Source organism: Pogonomyrmex barbatus, unplaced genomic scaffold (assembly GCF_055798465.1).
Source record: "Pogonomyrmex barbatus isolate J1 unplaced genomic scaffold, ASM5579846v1 scaffold1, whole genome shotgun sequence".
NCBI classification, from domain to species: Eukaryota; Metazoa; Arthropoda; class Insecta; order Hymenoptera; family Formicidae; genus Pogonomyrmex; species Pogonomyrmex barbatus.
Genome location: NW_028297098.1, coordinates 2532320 through 2550205, shown reverse-complemented (window position 1 = coordinate 2550205; position 17886 = coordinate 2532320). Strand labels below are relative to the sequence as shown.

The 17886-nt window shown below is 33.9% G+C and overlaps 1 protein-coding gene across 4 annotated transcripts in view; it reads right to left on the bottom strand.

Annotated features, from left to right (window-relative positions):
- Window positions 1–17886, bottom strand: part of LOC105425085 (nucleolysin TIAR) — a 397755-nt gene that overhangs the window by 323902 nt on the left and 55967 nt on the right. The gene's annotated exons all lie outside the window — the stretch shown is intronic.

The window sequence follows — 17886 nt, the reverse complement described above, 5'->3', positions numbered from 1 at the left end:
AATTATATTTTTGATAATAAATAAAAAGTGATTGACAAAGTCAATATTATTGTTATCCACTTACATTTAAAAAAACTGATATCATAATACCGTGTTGAATATATTCGCTATTATACAACGAAGTTTATTGCGCTGCATCTTGAGGAGATGGTTGGTGGTGTCTTCGTAACAATGGCCGTAATGACGATCCTCGCGACTATTATTCATTATTTTCCCTTGGTTTCTCCATGAAATTTCTAATAACGACGGCTGCGCCAACCGTAGGAGTTTAAAAGCCTAGATTGTGATAAAAAAGAAAAGACGGTGGTAGTCAAGCAAGTAATGTATCCAGTTAAAAGTTTTCCAGGTTCTCTCTCTCTCTCCCTCCAGAGAGGGTGGAAAACTTTTCCGGAGTGCTGCAAGGTAAGAGGCCAAGGTGCCAGTAGAGGCTAGAGATTGTGCATTTGTTATTCATGGAGACCAACGTTTTAGTTGGCTTTAACATTCCGTTGTACGGAAAGTGGCCGTGCCTTTCGTTGCGGTTTGCATCCAAGTGATCTGTAAGAAAACGTGGAGAAGGTTCGGCTGACTTAGTGATAACCGAGGGCTTTTAAACAAAATTTCGACCATCGTGAAGCGATCGATATACCAATCTCCATGTAAAGCCAGGTGGAAAACTTTTACGATGCGCTTATCTCTTTTGAGCTCGTAAGAACCATCTAAACCGTTTCGAATGCAACCAAGGGGTTTGAAAATAATCTATTACTCCTCCGTTTCTCGGTAGCATTCCACTCAGTTGTCGTGTTGAGACAACCTTTATATGTACATTTATACAAACTTTTTGACGAAAATACATACTGTAAAATAAATGACACGTTATACACGCTTGCCTATATTTATGATATTAACATTAACACTGTAATTAATTAATATGTGTTGTAATGCCTGTAAGTAATTTGACGCTAATCAATACTAAAGATATTACATTTAATATTAATAATAATTATTACATAGCGAACAAATAGTGCACAATAATGAAGTCCGTTAAATACCGATCATTTAGTGGAAAATAATCATTTTGTTTAATACACTGTGTACAATAACGCTATTTGTGTTCTCAAAATATTAATGATTGATGAAATATTAATGCATTATAAGAGCCGATATTCTATCCACAACATTTCAATATCAATTATACATTAATTGTCGAATCAAATATATTGACTATTAGCATAAACGTTGATAGCAAAGATTGTAGATACAATGTATTTCGAAGTTATTTATTCCTAATTTTAATTAAAATGCAGCAAGTAGCAATTTTTTTTATACTATAGGTTATATTTTATTAATTATTTTATTTTTACCAAAATAAGAATAAATAAAAAAATTAATTGTGATTATAGAATTTATTATAATTATGCATTAATTGCTATGTCGATAATATTAATAAGTAATACAACAGATTAAGAGGCGTCATATGTTATAATAAAATGTTATTTTGTTATTAACATTTATGCAGTAATAATATCGTATAGTCATTGTTAACGTGACAATTAATCATGATAATAATAAATCATAAAAATAGTGAATGATATAAAATCGCCTAATATATAATTTTAGATTGGCAGTGCATTGCGTCAGTCAATTATTATAAATCCATTCCACTCGATTTTTCGTAAGAGCACACGCGAGTTTTTCAATGGACAGTTGCTGTCGATATTCCCCCTCGTACATCTTCCCTCTCGGTGCGCGCTCCAAAAACCAGCCTGTATGAGGGGTTGGTCGGAACATGGGTAAATTGTCGGTGTGAAACGTACGAGTAACGATGAGGTGAAATCAGTGTAGCCACAATTAACACCACGGCTTGATTTTTGCCGCGTCGGTTTTGCTGTTGACACGATTGTACTCTGTATTAAAGCGCGATACGTCGGCTACGCTATGCTGACACATTGCACGCTGCACGCCTATTGTCAAGTATCGTCTAAGTACCTTTATTTTAATTTTTCGCAACGCTATTGAACAATCCCATTCGTCATTACTACGAAAAAGATATAATATGAATTTCGATTGGCATGACGTTATCAATAAAATCTGTGAGACGTGTATTCAAAATCCATAAGACATATCTATATTGATCAATAATATTTTAATATCTTAATACAAAAATACTCCAATAAAACGTACGAACATTTTTTTAAAATAAAATAGAAAAAAATGATCTGTTTTAATGTATAGAAAACACTTGTTTGAATTATATGTGTATATGTATATGTAGGTATTTTATGGAAATATAATTGACTAAAAGTAGGTATTTTATTATAAGAGAGGATATTTCATTATGCGACCTTTTAGAAAGCACCCTAAATTCTTCTGCAGCGGCTTTTTTATGCCACTCATGGTGCTATGAAGAAGAAAAGAAAAGCGGCGCTCAGGTGCGTTTTGCACCGCCTCAGCGATCTTAGTCGAAAGCGTCGAGGGTGACGATATGAAATTCCCTTTTTCTTTTCAGCTTTATCGCTTCGTAAGTTGTTCGCGTCCCTCTTTTCTTGCTATGTTCTATTACTAAAATAGATTCGCAGAAAATATATCTGTACTTTTGTCTCTCTGGATGGATTTTGAATTTTACACGAGCGAATTATTTTAATTACGTATGATAAAAAAGACAAAGTTCTTTATAGTATTACAATAATATATGTTTTAATAATATTCTTTATTAACAATTAAACTATTTAATATAAATATTATCAGTATCAATATAGATAAAAATATTTATATTTTATTTAATATAAATTTAACATATTTAAATATGTTAAATATATTTGTTAATATATTTGTTTTTATGTTAGAAACATAAAAATGCTTGTATTTGTATCAAAGTATAAATTAATTAAAAAAATCTATTATAAAAATCTATTATAAAAATAAAGTCTAAAAAATAAAAATTTTTTTATTTCTTTTACTTTAAATTCATATAATACTTATAAGTATGTATTACAAAACTGTTTTATATGTATCTATAAAACAATGACAAGGATATAAAATAAATATATTGACATGTTAGAAAAAAATGAATATCCTATTACATTTACACATGAATATAGAAACATTAAAATATGTAGCGATTTTAAGATAAGTTGCTGTAAAACACACTCAAGAATATTAGGGGCGATGATATACTGACATTATCAAATATGGTTCGCACGAAATATAAATTCAGCTCTTCGCCAATCCTAAATTTCTATGCAACGGCGCATAAACTACCAACACAACCATGCATTTATGGATCACCATCGCACGATATAATCTGTATTCACGGTTATACCGCAAAGTCGATAGAACTGGAAGTTGGGCGACGGGGCAGGAGGATTGTGGCTGTTGCGGGAAGCAACGTAAATCGTCTGTCCAGACTACGAAAGTAAGACTGTATGAACATAGAATTGTATTAAGCATAGACGAAGTTTGCTATAGTTTATGTTGCCATCACCATGAAAGATATAAAATTCTTTTTCTAAGATTTGCATCCTTTCCGCAGTCTTTTACACGCACCTTTTACTGTATCAAGTAATAACTATGAAAGAATCTTGAAAATATATGAGAAACTATATAATTTTAAAGCACAAGAGGAAGTTCAATAAAAGTATATAAATAAAATAGTACATTTTTCTAATATTTATAGGTTTAAAGATATAAATCAATATTTTCGCTTATTGATACATTTTTTGTTTATTTTCAATTTTGTATCAATTAATTTTATAATTTTATATTTATAATATATACACACACACACACACACACACACACACACACACACACACACACACACACACACACACACACACACACACACACACACACATATATATATATCCATCATATAAATTAAATTAAAAATAAAAACAAGATAATCGTTATTAATTATATTTAATCCTTCGTTAGCTAGATGATTATGAAAGTATAACTTCGAAGATCAGAGCAAACAAAACAAGAAGCGAATACACCGCACAATGTTTGCATTAATTTGTCACGCTAGTAAGAGAAAATCCATTAAAAAACGCGAGGGCTTACGAAGTTACACAATCTGGCGTGTCTCAATGTGGGCGTAACTCACCGCTGTGTAAGGCGCTCGAGTTACATCTGTTATTCCGTCGCGCCAGCTAGGCGGAAGGGGTGATACTGAAGAGGACAGGCGACGGCATAAAGGGGTGAACCTGCTGGATTAAGCCGGTACAGCCACCGACGCGTACACGTCTTGCCCAAGCTTAACGGATGATTAATCTATTCGCGCCCTCCGCAAACAAGTACCTACTATCTACCTGCTCACCCACCTACCTACGTAACTACCTACCGAGAGCGCAGCACGTTGGCAAAAACGACTGCTTCCAATTACCACGAAACCCGCTCGAAATCTCACGCTAATTCGAATCAGCGCCTATCTGTACTGCCATGAGGGAGAAGCGGTCATAGATAGCGACGAAATTTTCGCAAACTGAATGCTGGATGTCACGTAAATCAATGTCGACGTCCATCAATTATAGACATTTCAATATTTTATATAGCAATTTAATATCTAAATTAAAACAAAAGATACATATGTAATATATATATATATATATATATATATATATAATATATAATATATCTAAATATATAATGTAATAACACACACACACACACACACACACACACACACACACACACACACACACACACACACACGCACACACACAATTACTATTTTAAATAATTGCTTTTTACAATTAATAGTATAAATTAAAAAATATATATTTTGTACTTTAAGGATTTTTAACATCAAAATTAATAAAGTAAAAATCAATTTCTTAAATTGCTAGAACAGCAATACGCGATATTGTAATCGAGCACGATGAATATTAGAGAGGAAGGAATTTGTACGTGCACATATTAATCTTGCGCATTATTGATCGCGGGACTACTTTTATCGCGGCGTTATTGTATCGGAACGGAGCGACGCGGAGCCTAATACTACATTGAATTGAAACACAGAGCCGCGCGATCGTATTGCTCGCGAACAGGAAGGCGATCAGATAGATCGCATGAATACTGCGGATGTCGTGCGGTGTCCGAATCTCGTATATATCCGTCGACGAGTCGGACAGACAGCGGACGTTCCAGCGGGACACCATCAACCCTGATTGACAACTCCATGCATGGAACTGCGCAGCCGAGATTATCGGGTCTCCAGACCGGAAGCTCGTTCTGCTGACCACCTCGAAGCTGAACCGAATTTCACCTCCCGCACTATGTACGATTTTCGCAGGCAAAAGGGAAATGGGAGCAATGCCCATTCGATCAGACAATAAGGATAAGGATATTTTGTGACATATGAACTCAGCTGTCGTGAATGACGGCTCATTTCACCAAGAAATATTTGAATAATTTGACGGAAATCTAGCGCCAGCAATGTACTTTTGCGATAATTAATTGCCTCTTTCTTTTTGGTATTACCAGAAAAAAATATGATTGCGATTAATACCACACTATATGATCTAATTAAATTTAATAAAAATTTATTTTTAATTTACAACATATATACTAATAATATGATATATTTTCAAAGCTAACATTTAATAGAAAGATGTATTTGCAATTATTAATCTATTAATGCTGAATATTAGCATTGAAAACAAGAGAGAGAAAGAGAAAGAGAGAATAATATTTAGAAAAAAATTCTTATATTGATTTAAAATATTAATTTCTACATTTAAAATATTAATTTGTAACCAGAAAATCATTTTAAAAAGATTTATGTAATTAAGTGCAATCCCGTTCACGACCATATGGAGTTGCGAGAGTCAACTAGTAGTACAGTCAAATTGTTGACTAGACCGTGTCTGACTAGTAGTAACACGCTACTACTGTCTAGTGCTGATCCGCTGATGACGCGTACTTTACTACCACGTGGTGATGTCCGCGTGCCAGCAGATATCGAGCGTCGACCGGTTGCGTCGTCCGGACAATGGGCAAGGATATTCTACTGAATCTACTCCGAAAACTCGCTACTGAGAATATGCGGGACCGAGAGAGAGGCTAGGGAAAGTGAAGGAGAGCGTGAGATAAAGCGAAAGAGAAAGTGCAAGAGAGCGAGTGGTAAGAGGGTACCCTCCAGGTACCTGAGGATGGTTAACAGGGGGGTAGCAGCGCGAAAAGGGGGCACCAATGTCTTGGCTTGGGAGCTTCGGGGTCCTCCCGTCACCCAATCACGTCCTGGCGAAGCTCGCCATATTTCGCGGGGCGGAGCCCTCTCCTCACTCTCCTCGCGCGACCGACTCAGTCGCTGTGTTCTACTATTATTTTAAACCCTTCGCCGCTCCTCCACCTCCGCCACCTTTCTCCATCAGAACCCCTCTCGTTCGCCAGTTTCATCCCCTAGTTCTCCTTACCACCTCCGCCTAGCACCCCCCTACAATCCAGCCTCCTTCTCTCGCCACCTTTCCAGAACGGACCGCCAACCATCCCCTTTCCCGCCATCGCGTCTCGTGCCTTCGGGCGGAGATGAAAATTTCCAGACTCCTCGCGATCGAAACCGAATTGTTATTTCACGAGGTAGTCGACCCTTCGCCATCCGCCGAACTAACTCTCTCCTTTCTCCTTCGCCCTTGGGCGGATGTTGTACCACATTGAAAGTCCTCGAAGCTTCTACTTTTCTTCTGTTCTACTACCGTCTTTCTTTATGCGAGAAATTGAGAGAGGCCTAACATTTACCAACGCTTAGACAGTGTAAAAACGAGAACCACAAAATTTAAAATATTTAGTACTATTCTTTCTTCGCATCTATTATATATACATACACACATATACATATAATCTTAAAATAATTAATCATACGAACAATTGAGAAAGTATTATTAAAGCTGTGTAGGTAATAATTTTATTTAATATTTGTTAGGGTATATAAAATTATTTGATCATCATACTCGATTGTTATGCTTTAATATAACTTTATATTTAATAAAAACAACATTTAATATAATATATTTATATACTATATTATTATACTTTACTATACTATATATTACTATATATCATTTATATACTATACCACTTGAGGAAAATGTACATTCCAAAATATACTTTAATAATAATTAATGTAATTAAATTTTTATTTATATTGTACATTTATATCTGTTAAATAGAAAGAGAGAAAGAGAGAGAGAAAAAAACTTCAAGATTTTCATTGATATTTAACTAACTTATTTAATTTAATTCTTCTCTTAACAATAAAAACCAGAAAACAGTGACACAAAATTGCAAATTATATAATCTAATGCTTAAATATATATGAAATAGAAATATTATAAAAATTTTTTTAGATAGTTAAAAGATAATAGTTAAAAAGTACATTAATTTAAAGATAGTTAAAATTTTTTCTAACCAGTTAATATATATTGCTTTTAAATTTTTTTTTTAAATATTTAATTTTAGCAAACATAATCTACAGTAACGTGAGTAACGCCGTTCACATTTTGATGGTACATATCTAATACTAACAACGTGGCAACAATGCCATACTACCGGCGTTCCCTATAGGGGTGCATGTACCGAAAATTGTAAACACGGGTTTCAAACTTTGCATGTATCTTGGTATATTCACATAGTAGATATAATTTCCGTTAATTTTCAACATACATAGAATAAATGTGAAAACTTTCATTAATATGATGTATTGTGTAGGAATAAAACGTATAAATTTCTTATTTGACTACATTACATTATGCTACATATATTTTTACTACTTGTTTGATAAATTAGAAAAAAAGAAAGAAAAAAAGAAAAAAAAATTGATTTTATTTTTTTTTTTAGAATTCTATAAATTTGATTAAATTAATTTATTTTGAAATATTTACATGGAAAAGATAAATACTTATTAAAAAAAATTTTTTACTTGCTTATGAATTCTTAATTATTTTATATTTGTTTTTATAAAGTTGACTAAAAGTCTTGAATCTCATTAATATGCAATTTAATTCTTTTTATTTCTATAGTTTACTCGGGCATTCTTTCATCTTTTCTTTAGATGTATTTTTAAAAAGTTTTAGAGAGACAGATTATTCGAAATAAAATAACTACTAAAAAAAAGAACATGAAACTTTTTTGAGATACTTTGGATAAACTTGAACTTCATTTTTTTTTTATATGTATAAAAACTAGAAAAGAAGACCATATATTTTCAATGATACACAAATTATATGTATAATTCAATGCTTTTCTAATCTCACTTTTTCTAAAGTAAAATCAATAGTTTTATTATTTATTTTGAATTGAACAACAATATATATCAACAAGAAATTTTTAATATTTCTTAAAAGTCTATCTTTAATAATCATCTTTAATAGTAGTTAATTTCCTAATAATTATTTCTCGAATCGATTCCGATTGCCGCGCGAATAGACTGTGTTACATGATAATGTATAAAATTAGACTTGTTAATCCAATATCAGATTACTTCCAGAAATTGAAGCGCTAAAGTATGTAATCTCGTTATACACTAGTCTCATATATAATTGTTATACGGGAATAATTTTTTGAATTCTCAACTTGTTCTTTACAGCAAGAAATATAATTATTTTTTAGTTTTAAGAAGAATAGAAAAAAGAAAATATATGTATAATTTAAATTTATATAGAAACGATATGTAAGCTCTAACATATTTATATTTTCTGTTGCATAGCATCTTCTGTGTTGGTAGCATCCACAGTGATAAGGATATTATTCATATTCATACTTTTGCAAAACATGCTGAAAGTATCCAGGAAACGTTGAAAAATAGCCACTTTATATGTTGATTAAAATTCAAGCGTTTCCCTGTTGAAAATTCAAAGCCTCCGTCAGAAAGCCAAATAAGTCCCGGGGATGCGTAATTCATATTCTTCTTTCTGTCTCCGCACCGTCTGTCGAGATTTAACATTCAACCAAAAATCCCGCATATCCTCTGTATGAAAAAAATGTCATCTCGTTGACCGGACCGGACGAACTTCTTGTTCGCATGATATGTAACTATCTGCAAATACCTGCTTAATAAAAATGCATGCATTTTATTCTAACATTCGGCTATCCAAATGGTAAGATTTAATCGATCATGTTCGAACGATCAATTTGTTGTTCACAAATTATAGAGGAAACGTAGCAGGATTATAACTGTGCAATTTCGCAAGCGTATATCATAAAATAGTTAATATTTAATCGTCCAGACAGATTCATGTGTAGCCATTAACAAAGTACCATGATTTAAAGCCTTCTATGTAGGCATTTCGTTTACGATAATTCGTCATGAAATTAAAAAGCTCAGAGCCTCATAAAGATAAAGATATTGTCCATTCCAGAAGAGGCAAACTCGCGCTATTATATACGAACACGGTACGGTATAACGACGTCGCACGACGACCAGACCGGAAAGTTAACATCTACATCACGTATTTCCCATTCCACATCCTTCTTCTATCTTCTATCTCGTCCTGTATCGCCTTCGTGATCCAATACCTTGCGATTGAACCTTTTATGATTATTGCTTACGTGAACACTCGCGAACGTGTTGATAGAGATACGAAAAAATCAACCTATGCAACAATACAATATATATGTGTGATAAATATAAAAAAGGCGGACAAATATTTTTGTAAAGAATTATTTGGAGATATTTGGAGATCTTCCAGAAAAAAGATTAAACCTTTTTATCAACCATAAATCGCTTGCAGATCAATGATCATTTTTGCAATACTAAAATAAATTAAAGTTTTAAAAAATCCGTATTTATTGTGATAAAAAAAGTAGATTAAATTATTATTTCAGAGTACTATTTTGATTTGTTAAGAGAAAATTAGTATTTCATGCGCTAGGTAATTTTATAATGCGACACTAATGATGAAAGATATATGATTCAAAGGGAAATAAAATTGATTTTCGAATTTACCGAAACTAGAATTTCCGTAAAATGAAAAAGGTACATATGGTCACTTCCCTTCTCGTAGAGTATTTTCAACTATCGATCACGTGTCCGATACAAGGCAGAGTAAATTTAGAATGAATTGGATCCCAGCAATGGTTTCCGTTGCTGTCGCTGGCACGATTCATTAAGAGTGATTTAGACAATATCAGTTGGTTAGTAATTCTGTCAGACTAAAAATTATGTCTATTCCATCCTTTTTGTCATTTACACTTTTTATTGATTCTTTAACTTTGATTATTAAAAATTTTATTATACGCTACATGAACAAACTTAATTTTTTTTTGCTAGAGTGCACAATTATTCTCCCGTGAAACGCATGAAATACAAAGCTCGATTCATTTCAACGTTAACATTCGAAAATGCTTGATAACTGAATAATCAATGGGAAAGCGAACTGAGATTTAGACCAACAGGTAGAATTACTGGCATGGGAGCCTGGTTGGGGATAATTCATCGCTAATCGAACATGGGAGCGGGCAGGTGCGCAAGGGTTGGTTTTCACCCTTGCTGTCCTTAGTCACTGTTGTACGTGGTCATGCTCCATAATCGGTTGTCTGTCTTCATTTAACAAAGTTGTACTGTGCGAATGCAATTTAATATGTATTGTGTTTTGTAAAAGTATTACGTTAAATAAGATTACATTAATAAGATTAATAATGTAAAAATATACAATTATATATTTGTCAAGTGTTATTTATTAAACATATTTAAAGAAAGTATTAAATATATATGTTAGATATTTTTTTAAACATATTTTTACAAAGTTTAGATAATTTAATTTAATATAAGATTTATTCAATTGTTTAGAATTAAAAAATAAACTTAGTTTAAGTTTGATTTATTTAAGTAATAGGATTATAAACTAGGATTAAACGATAGGTAAATGTTAAAAAAATTAATAAAACAGAGAACACAAAGAACCCAGCTATCATCCATTTTGGAACATGTGGATATGAGTATATTATAATGTGGATAGTAATACCGATACGTGGTAACGATTTTATTCAAGAACACATTTATAGTTGCGCCTATGTGCGAGCAATATCCGAAGGATTATTGAAATTAATGATCCACGCTAACTGCGCGTTATAAACTAAAATCATGTAAAATGTATGAACTCGAGTCGTGATTTACGTCCCTAATGCTTCGCTACGGAGTGAAGAAAGGTAATGTTATTCATGTAATAAAAGCCGCGCCATGAATATTCAAGTGCTTAATATCAAAGTTTTGGTTAATGTGGGAAAAAGGACGAGAAAGTTATTTTTTGAAAAAGCTCGTAATAATTATATTTTTAATGTGATATTAAACAGAGCTTCAGAGCTAAATAAATGCATAAGCGGCATGCAATAGTTCACGAATTCGAATACGTAATGAAATTTCTGCTCACATGATTTTATGCTGGACCAATCTTGTGACGAGCGATTCTATATCTCGTAAAAGTCGGTTATCTTACCTGGAACAGAAAATAAATAATTTTGAATTATACTCTTTGCTATGATAGAGTTGCTGATTATAGAAACCAAAATTTAATTGATCGAAATAACATCTTGTTACAATCAATAAAATATTTATTACTGAAAAATTAGATTTCAAAATTATAAGCTATTTTTGAGAAATGGAGAGAGATATAGAGTTTACAAGTTTAAAATTAACTAAGACTTTTATAATAACCAATTTTAATCAAGTATTTATAATAAAATCATCTTTTGGTTGTGAAACTTCATCTTCGTATCTTTATTGTTTGCAGTAGCTGTTAGTTTATGGAAGCCGAATGGTGCAATTCTGTTGCCTTCGCAAATCCTAGCGTGAAATTAAGGCTAAATTGTGGTGTCTTCTAAAGGATCGTAAAGGCGGTTGTTGGATGTTCTTTTCTTACGGCATGAAGATATATCGTCCGCTGACTTGAGTGACTGAGAGGAGTTGGAGTTAGACAAGGAGGGACAACAAAAGAAACAAGATGAAAAGAGAAGAAGCCAACGTGATGTACAATATTGTTAAAAGCATAGAAATAGAACAATGTGGAACGTCGGTCTGCACATTCGAGGTCAGGCTGACAATGACAAATGATACCGTGCGCCGTCCTCAAATTTTCTTATTACTCCATATGTGGGTTTTTGCACAATTGTATTTTGCAATTTACGCTTCTCTTAAAGCGCCTGGTCCAGCTGAACATTTCAAACCTGACTGTGCTCTCTTAGATATCTCGGTACATCATTACATAATAATGTATAATATATCATATTGTTAATAATTATAAATCTATTTTAAATTTTAGATAATACTTTTTAACTATTGTTTTATCAAAATTCATTTTTGTTGCATGTAAAACATGTAAAAATATATATTAAAAATATTATTGCGAATAAATATCATATTTATAGCTGATATAGGTTGATATATGTATTAAAATATTTAATTATTTGATGGCTGAAATTGCGAACAAATTTTAAGATTTACATTAAATTATATTAAAAAGAGATTGGAAGTTATATTGCCTTGGAATAATCGAATATTTTATCGAGCTTCTGTAAATTGGAAGGGTCGTAATTATTGTTTGAGAAGGAATAATTTACCTCTCTCTTTCTAGCAGCTTTGTAAACAGAACGGAAGCTTGAAAGCGTGAAGAAGGTAATGTTTTAGATGCTTGTAGGTAAAAGAGCAGAAGTGATTACGGCAAATAATCATAAATATATCTTGTTCTCTTCATAAATATCCGCATTGTTCTCTTTTCTATTTATCTTGTGGTCATCAGATAATTAATATTTTCAAAAGCTATTATTTTGTAACAAACTATTTATTATATTTCTGTTATAATAACAAATAAACTATTGTACATAATATTAATATAAGTATTATTTTTCTTATTTTATTTGATATTGATTATTTATTTAAAAAAGTAACCAAATTATCTTTATACTTATGATTGCATCTATTTAAATAATATATATATATATATATATATATATATTTATATATAATTTCACATATAATAAAAAACGTATACAATTATTTGGAGTCAAGCTGTTTTTTTATTATTTTCTAGCATGTCTTTCGAATTGAATTATAAAAGCACAATTTTGAAAGAGCTTACTGCCGTCATTTATCTCATTGCATATATACACGCATGTGATGAATATACGCATATTCAAGCGTATAAAGAGAGTGAAAGGGAACGAGGAATGTACAACTATGGCTTTCTATGCAAGATATAGTATAGGCAGATACAGGTTTAGAGAGGGATACAGAGTCCTGTGGAGAGCCAGGGATAATAGGGATGAGTGGGCCAAGGGATATGAATCAAGCTGAGCAAACATTGAACTTGGAGATACGGTGTCGCCGCACGAAAGCTACATACCGTAGGCAAAGAGGGGAACGTACCTCGAAGTACACCTTCGCGATTACAATTCTCGACCCCCGAGCCTAGTTCTCCCCTTCTTTTGCGGGGAAGGAAGGCGCCCCTCGACGACCGTAACTCTTCGTCCCCGATGCCGGAATATGCATATACCAAATATTGATAGTGCGAGAGACCGAGTGTTTGCGGGAACGTCAACCGTCGTATAAAATTTTCCGCTGCTTCGAGTCGGAATGGCCGATGAAAGAAAGTGTCGACCATAAGGAAACTACTGGATTGAGGACGCATGGGGCCACGAGTTTATGAGACAGAAGAACGACAGTTTAAGAAAGGCTAATATAGATTTTATTTTGTAATTTTATAACGCTTCTAATATTCAACCGATTTATTTAAAAATTTGATAAATTCATAATTGCATAAAATATAATTACTAAATTTATCCCCAAAAAGATAAATTAGATAAATTAAATTATTTTATTAATATAGGATAATATGTTGATTTACAACTAATGTACAATACATGTATTTTTTTATTATATCATAGGATAATATTTAAAAACTTAATATGTGTGAATATTTCCCTATTTACTATATTGGTAGGTTTCCGTTTTAATAACAATGTTAGAATTTGTGATCAAATTGACTGATAATTATGTATAAAGGATTGAAGTTTGTTCTGTGACAAGTTGCCATAAACAAAGAGTTTCGAAGGTTCCCCTTCGATGTGGACTGCAGCTCTAGCAAGATAAAGGCGCGCGCAGCATGGCGAAACACAGCGTCTCTCATCCCGAGGGATATCAGGAAAGTGGCCTCTCCGTCTTCTATTCCTGATGTTTTAGCCAACCCCAGCTATACCAGACTGGAATATCTTAAACGGACAGGGACTTTTTAAGCAAAAACTTTATCGCGTATACGCCGGCAGCAGCAGTGCCGAAGGATGACCGAATCGCACAGTCTGCCAAAATCGCTGGCAATAAATCGTTAATATTCTAATTGGCAAAAAAGAGAGAGCGCGTCGAGGCCCGCGTGGGGAAAAACGGCTAAAATACGACTACTCTTCAGATTGATCCGGAATTCGCGCAAATTGCTCGTGAAAGCAGCGGTTACAGCGGCTCGTTTGTATCGATGTTAAATCTGTTAAATCGATTTGTTTAAATGGAAACACTAATTTTCGACACGGCGTCAAGCGCAATATCGTATCTCTTTCCTTACTTTGTGTCAAAAGCGTAAATCTGGGTTTGCAGTGCGTGAACTACAAATTTCGGCGATAGCAATTGTCAGTCTTCGGTAAGCGAGTGACACATTTGCGCGTTCCCGGGTATGAAAAATGACGTTGAATAATTTCGCTGTTGAAAGCTTGTCTGGCAGAATAATTAATTCTATTGTCCTCTCGCGAAATATTTTCGCAAAACTGATTGAATTTTTAACATCTTCATGCATTAACGAAGATCGCATATATTTTACCTTCCGGCAGAAACTGTCGTTATTTATTGTTATGTTTGTTATTATTTATGAAAACTTCAAATGGATATTCCTCGAATGATCGATGCCGCCGAAAGATATCTGCATACGGGTATCCGCATGAATTTATAACTTTTCTATGAAACCTCCATAACGCGATAACTATATTTCAAATATCAACATATATTTCATATTGCGCTCACAAAATTATTTTTCAACATTTCTTTTGTTAAATATTATATTTAGGCAATATCCATTAATAAACAAAATCGTTTATATATACATTACATGCCATTATTTCTTACAAGCCAATTTACGTGTGAAAAAGTGAAATCAAAGAGATTAATGTCACGAGATAATAGATATGCGTATACTTGGGGATTTACACGAAACTTTAATGCGTTTCCCGATACATTGTCGTACACATCAGCGAGAGACAAAGCTAAAGTTTGCCGGGAAGAAAGAAGATACGACTCACAGAGTAGAACGAGAGAAAAAGAGGGTGAAACAGAGGAATTGCGAGGAGAAGGAAGAGAGAGAATCTTTGTGCGAGTTGGCACACAATGGCAATGCGAAAGTCAACTCCCTGCCGGGCCGGAAGTCGACGGTCGGCCATCTTGGCAACCGGATGTGCATCCTAAATGTCTCGCAAGGTTTGTACGTATGAATTGTATATGACATTCTCCTTGCCTTCCTCGTCCTCATTTCGCTACTGGGGTACCTTTTCTTCCTCGTAGATGCCCTCTATCATTTTACTCTCTCCCGTATTCCGCGGCTCCTACCCAACATTATCATCACCGAGTTTTAACTCAAGGGAGATGCATAGCGGGCGGCTCGTTGGCAAAACAAGAACGACGAACAGGACCAAGGCGACGACGACGACGACGACGACGACGACGACGACGACGACGACGACGACGACGACGACGACGACGACGACGACGATGACGACGGCCAGGAAAACTTCATTCAAAACGGCTCCGTAATGTGCGCGATGGCTATGCACGCACAGTAGGTGCTATACATTTACGACAGTGCCTGGTGGCGTAACATGCATTCCGACAATATAAAGGCAAATGCAGCGAACGAGGAACGAGGTATAAAGCTTCCCGCTAGAGTGAAGAGAGCGAGGAGGCATAAAGCATGAAACGCTCTAGAGTTTTTCTCTTTCCGTCGTCTTCTTTCGTTAAGCAGTTGTCCTCTGTCGTGCTGTTAGCACTCGACCGTTCTTGTCGGTTTTACTATTCACTTCGTATTTCTTCTTCTTTACTAGTAATCGCATGTCTGCAATACGAGGTCCTGTTAAGCTTCTTCTTCGACTAAGCGGATATTAAGAAAAGCAAAACATGTTGCAGAGCATATAATTGAGTAAAATATTTGAAATGTTGCCTTACCTTTTCGCGGATAGATTAAACATATAAAAGAATGGGAATCAACATTATTTTTAATAAATAATTTTTCAGTGATAAATTGATGATAATAAGGCAGAAATAATGAAAAAAAAGAATAAGAAAAAGAAATAGCTTGTTATTGTCTTTTTGTTTTCTTCGTTTTTTTTTTTCTTTTTTTACTGCTCTCCACATTAGCAAGCATTAACATTATCTTGTATTTCATTTATTTTTTTATCTTCTTTTTTATTTGCTATATTCATCCTGATATATTTCTTTACGAGAGTGATAGCGAAAACGACAAAGCTTCGCGGTATAACTTTATCAAATTTCATTACTATCATCCCGACGTCGTGCTTGCGCAGCTTTATCGTCGTTACTTTACGCCGCGTCACTTGTGAGGCGAGAGATTGGGTGAGTTTGATCGATGAAATTGACGCGATACTGTCACGGGAGTGTGCACGATATGACTTTCGATAACGCGTCGTAACAAACAATAACAATCAGATAACAGAAAGAGAGGAAAAGAGAAAACAGTATAAGAAAAATCATGAATAAAATATATATCATATTAGCAACTTTCGACAAAATTTTTAAATATTAATATAATAATATATATATATATACTTTATAATCTTTCTTGATTTTTATTACGATAAAATATATACATCTGAATTATATGTTATGCTATTATTATTAAAGATAATTATATGTGCTAATTAAAAATATAATGATATAATATATGATTAAACTTTAACAATCTCAGATTGTAGAAATTACTTTAATCCTTAAATCGCTTGAATTTATACAAATTTGAGAAATTATTTATTAGTTTGGTCAAGAATAATTTAACTACTTCATACTGAAATCGCGTAATTACCAGAAAAACCAATCTATCAAGCCGAACGCTGGTAACTTCTATTTATACTTTCGCAATCGATTCGAGATAACGTTAAATGGCGACGCAATTCGCAATACTAGTGAAATAAAAATTTCTTTCTCGCTCGTGATACTTTGTCGTTATCGGTTTCAATTTTCGCCGAAGCAATAATAATCCACCAAGGTGCGCGGTAACTCGCTCGAACGTAACAGAGCGAAACAGTTTAGAGAGAGCGTGATAACTCGCGCGTACGGCCGTTTAAAGTTGACCGAGATAAGGAACGATAACAAATAGTGGGAGAGTTACGAGGCAACCGAGAAACGAGGTCGAAAGATCGGTAATACCCGGGGGAGAGCTTTTTCTCACGAAGCGGTCTTCGTAGGATATTCGGAGAGAAAGAGAGAAATAGCGGGAAGGCAACCACCGGGTTCTCGAGAAATATTCTACAAGAGGTTACCGAGACCGTGCATTTGCAGTATCCTGGGATTGCACGTCGGTAAATCCGCGAAATTCTTTGATTTAGTTTACCATTCCTGCTGCCGCCCTCGCGTACACATACATAAGCAGACATTGCCATAGAAGAAAGAACGACCGCATGCACATATATGCCGCGCAAATGTAAAGATAAGCTCCACGCGGAAGGGGATCACTCCGGATCAAAAAGCATTCACGACACACGTCTTATTTCATTGTGCGCACCCTCTATTTCTGATAATCCCCACTTTATCGCAGATTTCTTTTATCCGTCGTCTTTGCGTGGAACTTCTTTCTTCGCAGAACGTAATTAAAAAAGTTTATCATAGTACTGGGTATAAGTGAACAAAGCAAAGTATAAATATCCAAT